At 48.1% G+C, this 5883-nt stretch overlaps 1 long non-coding RNA gene across 1 annotated transcript in view; it reads right to left on the reverse strand.

The window, feature by feature from the left end:
* Positions 1-1427: 1427 nt before the first annotated feature.
* The window catches only part of LOC308663138, an 861733-nt gene continuing 857277 nt past the window's right edge, over positions 1428-5883 (reverse strand). Inside the window, exon 2 of the long non-coding RNA XR_014025301.1 lies at positions 1428-1469. This is a non-coding gene — a long non-coding RNA (uncharacterized lncRNA). The remainder of the gene's footprint in view (positions 1470-5883) is intronic.

Here is a 5883-nt window from a genome sequence, read left to right on the forward strand (position 1 = left end):
AAGTGTGGGGGTGGGGGCAGAAGGATGGCTCTCTTTATTATTTCTTGCGTGGGGCATATTTGTGTGTGTGTGTGTGTGTGTGCGCGTGTGTGTCTTAAAACAACTCTATTAGCGCTGAGCAAGCCACCTGAAGCAACGTCTGACAGGTACAAAGCGTCGCCTGGAGCTTGGCCCTCTGCTCTGGGATTTTTTTTTCTGCGGTGTGAAGGTTGACTTGAGTCATTTTGCACCCAATTACTTTGCAGTAAATTCGTCGGATGATTCTTGTCGCCCAGTATTGATCCGACGTGTCACCTTGAACTTGTTTATTGACACATCAAATTCCAAAGGCAGGCCGACTTCAATTTACCACTTCCCAATTATGGTGTTTATATGATGTCACCGGGGCTCTTAGGGCCGTGTTCGGGCGACGGCTATTTCCCTGCCCCTTGGCCACCCTTCAACGCCACCTCCCTCCAGCCCCTATCAACGTACACACACACACACACACACACAAACAGACACACACAGACACGCACCAATCACCCCAGCGACTCGGGCTATTTTGCTTTTGACCTTTCCCGAGACAGATGGCAGCGCATAAAACACATCATTAACACACACACCGTCGTATTTATCTCGCCCGGTTTGCACGCAGGACTTTGCTCAACAGGATTGTTCCTTCCTTTTGTAGGTTTGTGTGTTTGGGGGTTTTTTTTGGTCTCGTCTTCGGCAGCTTTTCCGTAATGGCCCTTCCTCGTTAGGAGGTGGAAGAAGCAGCTGGGAGTTGGAAGCCAAAGCCAGGCTGGGGCTAAAGGGGGAATTTAGCCCAGGCTGCCTCTGAGCAAGTGACACACCGACCTTGGGAGGCTGGGAGACCCGTTAGGTCGCTAGGCGGTAAAGCGTCCGTAAATAGGGTTGCCATGAAAAATGGGGTGGCTTCGGGATTTCCTTCCCTTCCCCTTCCTTCCTTCCTTCCTTCCTTCCTTCCTTCCTTCCTTCCTTCCTTCCTTCCTTCCTTCCTTCCTTCCTTCCTCTGTTCTGTCTCACCCTCTTCCCATCCCTCCCTCCCTCCCTCCCTCCCTCCCTTCCTTCCTTCCTTCCTTCCTTCCTTCCTCTGTTCTGTCTCACCCTCTTCCCATCCCTCCCTCCCTCCCTCCCTCCCTCCCTTCCTTCCTTCCTTCCTTCCTTCCTCTGTTTTGTCTCACCCTCTTCCCATCCCTCCCTCCCTCCCTCCCTTCCTTCCTTCCTTCCTTCCTTCCTTCCTTCCTTCCTTCCTTCCTTCTTTCTTTCCTTTCTTTCTTTCCTTCCTTCCTTCTCTCTCTCTCTCTCTCTCTCTCTCTTTCTTTCTTTCTTTCTTTCTTTCTTTCTTTCTCTTTCTTTCTTTCCTTCTGTCTTTCTTTCTTTGTTTCCTTCCTTCCTTCCTTCCTTCCTTCCTTCCTTCCTTCCTTCCTTCCTTCCTTCCTCTTTCTTTCTTTCTTTCTTTCTTTCTTTCTCTCTTTCTTTCTCTCTCCTTCCTTCCTTCCTTCCTTCCTTCCTTCCTTCCTTCCTTCCTTCCTTCCTTCCTTCCTTCTCCTTGGTTAGTTTCCATCCGTTGCGTCTCGTCTTGCCTTTTGGTGCTTTGGAAAATACAGGGACGCGTGGGGTCAAACTATTTTCCAAAGCACCAAAAGGCAAGACGAGACGCAACGGATGGAAACTAGAACGAAGGAGAAACTTCCTAACAGGGAGATCAATCCACCAGTGGAACGGAAGTTGCCTTCAGAGGCGGTGGGTGCTTCAAAAAGAGTCTGGACAAACCCTTCTCTGAAACGGTGTTATAGGGTCTCTTGCCCAAGCAGGGGGGCAGAATAGGTCCCTTCCCACGCTCTTTTTGTCCAGCCAGGTGGGTCAAAACTGAGTTTCCGCAATCAGCATCTCCTTATTTCTCAACCTTGACCATCTTACACAATAGGAATGTCTAAAGGGGGGGGGGTGTTTGCAAAAAAAAAGTCAAGATGGCAGTTGTGAAAGTGTGATCAAAGTTCCTCCTGTTTTCTATGTGAACTTCGCAGCTGCCATCTTGATGTTTTATTTTTTTTACCATGGGGTCACTGCTGCTACACGTTTGTGATCCGAGTAGAGATGAGAAGCGAAAGATTACACAGTGGACTACTGAAATAAATGAGATTTAAGTTCCTCCTGAGCAGTGTTTCCAGACCAGGCAGCTCTCAGATAGGAGGACTTCAACTCCCAGAATCCCCCTCCCCGGCAGCGTGGCCATTGCAAAAATATCCTGAGAGTTTGACCTACACACCCCTTTGGAAGTGGCGATAGCTGGGAGATAATTATTCGTGAAGCTTAAAGTATCGCTCAAACATGATCCAGTTGGAGATGTGATATTTATTTTTATCTATTTATTTCCCACATTTACTACTGTTATAAGTAACTCAAGGTGGCAAAAGACACAACACTCCTCTCTCCTCCTTATTGTCCCCACAACAACCCTGTGAGGTAGGTTGGGCTGAGAGTGACTGGCCCAAAGTCAGCTGGATTTCATGCCTTAAGGCAGGACTAGAACTCACCGTCTCCTGGCGATTGGCCCCTAGTCACCCAGCCAGCTTTCCTGATGAAGGTGGGACTAGAACTCACCGTCTCCTGGCAATTGGCGCCATGTCGCCCAGTCAGCATTCCTGATGAAGGTGGGACTAGAACTCACCGTCTCCTGTTGATTGGCCCCAAGTCGCCCAGTCAGCTTTCCTGACGCAGGTGGGACTAGAACTCACCATCTCCTGGCGATTGGACCCAAGTCACCCAATCAACTATCCTGACACAGGTGAGACTAGAACTCACCATCTCCTGGCGATTGGCCCAAAGCCACCTAGCTGGCCTTTGTGTTCAAAGCAGGACTAGACCTCACAGCTTCTAGCTTTGAACCTTAACTACTAGATCAAACTGTCTCTTTGGAACCAAAGCAATAATAAATCTTTCCTTTTAAAGACATATCCTGCTCCGCGCCTTCCAGAGTTCCATGTGCTGTACAGCTTCCCCATTAATAACTTACAACTGGGTGTCTCTATACTGTAAGAGGCTGAATCTGTCTAGTAGGAAGTGTGTTTTCTCTCTGAACAGACATTTTTACAGGGCAGGCGGTGCTGAATTTCACTCACACAGTTTTCTGCCTTCCCGAAGAGACCGGGAGTGCCGAATTCAAGTCCTGCTCCAGCCTTTGATAACACCAAGAGTCCATAAACACAAGGAATGAAATAAAAACAGCATTTCAAATACTAGAGATAAAGCAGCGGTTATTATCCTAATGGCTCTTTTGATTCAGTATTCCCTGGACTTGGACTTGGATAAACCCAGAGTGAATTGGGGTTCAAAGATGGGGTGACAAAGTTTGTGTAGGCTCACATACCCCTCTTCTTGTGATTGTGTCATGTTGGCCTAAGATTCAGTTCAGAGACGTAATACCGTAGCTATTGTCAAGCCGTGAATTTGGTTGCTAGTTAATATTTCTCATTAAGCCCCTGTCTCACCTGAGTTAATTTTTTGTTAAAAAAATCCATATTAATTAAAACAAAATCAGAGTTCAGAAAAAGTTCAGAGAAGAGCAATTCAGATAATCCAAGGCCTGGAGGCCAAAACACATGAAGAACGGCTGCAGGACTTGGGTTTGGCTAGTCTAAAGAAAAGAAGAAATAGGGGAGACATGATGGCAGCGTTCCAGTATCTGAGGGGCTGCCACAAAGAAGAGGAGGGGGTCACGTAATTCTCCAAAGCACCAGAGGGAAGGACGAGAAACAACGGATGGAAACTGACCAAAGAGAGAAGCAACCTGGAATTAAGGAGAAACTTCCTGACAGGGAGGACAATTAACCAGTGGAACAGCTTGCCACCAGAAATCGTGGCTGCTCCATCACTGGAGGTTTTCAAGAAGAGACTAGACAATCACCTGTCTGAGATGGTATAGGTTCTCCTGCTTGAGCAGGGGGCTGGACTAGAAGACCTCCAAGGTCCCTTCCAGCTCTATTCTAGTCTAAAGCAATAGGTTTAAGATTCTTCGGACCAGGGGAAAGCGACGTTAGCATCGGGCTGGGCCAATTTGCCGCTTGGCCCTCAGGCGCATCTGTGAAGCAGAGCCTGTTCTGTAATCCCACGAGTGCTTTTGTTCAGGAGGCAACTGGACTTTCTTGTTTTTCTCTGAAGACCTTTTGCTTCTCCTCCAAGAAGCCGAAGAAGCTTCTTGGAGGAGAAGCGAAAGGTTTTCAAAGGAAAACAAGAAAGTCCAGTTGCCTCCTGAACAAAAGCACCTTTGGGGACAACCAGGGCCTGGATGACGGAGAAGGATGAGGCTAATATTTCCCCCTTTTGCCCGCATTTGGGATGGGCGGCTGCTACGTCCACCAGAAATGGCAATAGCAGAAGTGGACAATCATGGTGACGGATTGAGGGTGTTGGCTGGACATTGGGATGGGACGTCCAGATGTTGACAGGCTGAAGAAGTCTGCTGTAGATGGGAACATAGTGGCACAGTGGTTAGAATGCAGTTCTTGCAGGCAGACTCTGCCCACAGCCTGGAGTTCGATCCTGACCGACTCAAGGTTGACTCAAACTTCCATCCTTCCGAGGTCGGTAAAATGAGGACCCAGATTGTTGGGGCCAAATATGCAGACTCTGTAAAACTGATTAGACAGGCCTGTAAAGCACTATGAAGTGGCATATAAGTCTAAGTGCTATTGCTATTGTTACTGCTATTGCTATTGCTATTCCTTCCTTCCTTCCTTCCTTCCTTCCTTCCTTCCTTCCTTCCTTCCTTCCTTCCTTCCTTCCTTCCCCCATCCCTCCCTCTCCGAAGGTGCAGTAGTTAGAATGCAGTTCTTGCAGGCAGACTCTGCCCACAGCCTGGAGTTCGATCCTGACCGACTCAAGGTTGACTCAAACTTCCATCCTTCCGAGGTCGGTAAAATGAGGACCCAGATTGTTGGGGCCAAATATGCAGACTCTGTAAAACTGATTAGACAGGCCTGTAAAGCACTATGAAGTGGCATATAAGTCTAAGTTCTATTGCTATTGTTACTGCTATTGCTATTGCTATTCCTTCCTTCCTTCCTTCCTTCCTTCCTTCCTTCCTTCCCCCATCCCTCCCTCTCCGAAGGTGCAGTAGTTAGAATGCAGTTCTTGCAGGCAGACTCTGCCCACAGCCTGGAGTTCCATCCTGACCGACTCAAGGTTGACTCAAACTTCCATCCTTCCGAGGTCGGTAAAATGAGGACCCAGATTGTTGGGGCCAAATATGCAGACTCTGTAAAACTGATTAGACAGGCCTGTAAAGCACTATGAAGTGGCATATAAGTCTAAGTGCTATTGCTATTGTTACTGCTATTGCTATTGCTATTCCTTCCTTCCTTCCTTCCTTCCTTCCTTCCTTCCTTCCTTCCTTCCTTCCTTCCTTCCTTCCCCCATCCCTCCCTCTCCGAAGGTGCAGTAGTTAGAATGCAGTTCTTGCAGGCAGACTCTGCCCACAGCCTGGAGTTCGATCCTGACCGACTCAAGGTTGACTCAAACTTCCATCCTTCCGAGGTCGGTAAAATGAGGACCCAGATTGTTGGGGCCAAATATGCAGACTCTGTAAAACTGATTAGACAGGCCTGTAAAGCACTATGAAGTGGCATATAAGTCTAAGTGCTATTGCTATTGTTACTGCTATTGCTATTGCTATTCCTTCCTTCCTTCCTTCCTTCCTTCCTTCCTTCCTTCCTTCCTTCCTTCCTTCCTTCCTTCCCCCATCCCTCCCTCTCCGAAGGTGCAGTGGTTAGAATGCAGTTCTTGCAGGCAGACTCTGCCCACAGCCTGGAGTTCGATCCTGACCGACTCAAGGTTGACTCAAACTTCCATCCTTCCGAGGTCGGTAAAATGAGGACC

This window comes from Vipera berus, assembly GCF_964194415.1.
Source record: "Vipera berus genome assembly, chromosome: 2".
Classification (NCBI taxonomy): Eukaryota; Metazoa; Chordata; class Lepidosauria; order Squamata; family Viperidae; genus Vipera; species Vipera berus.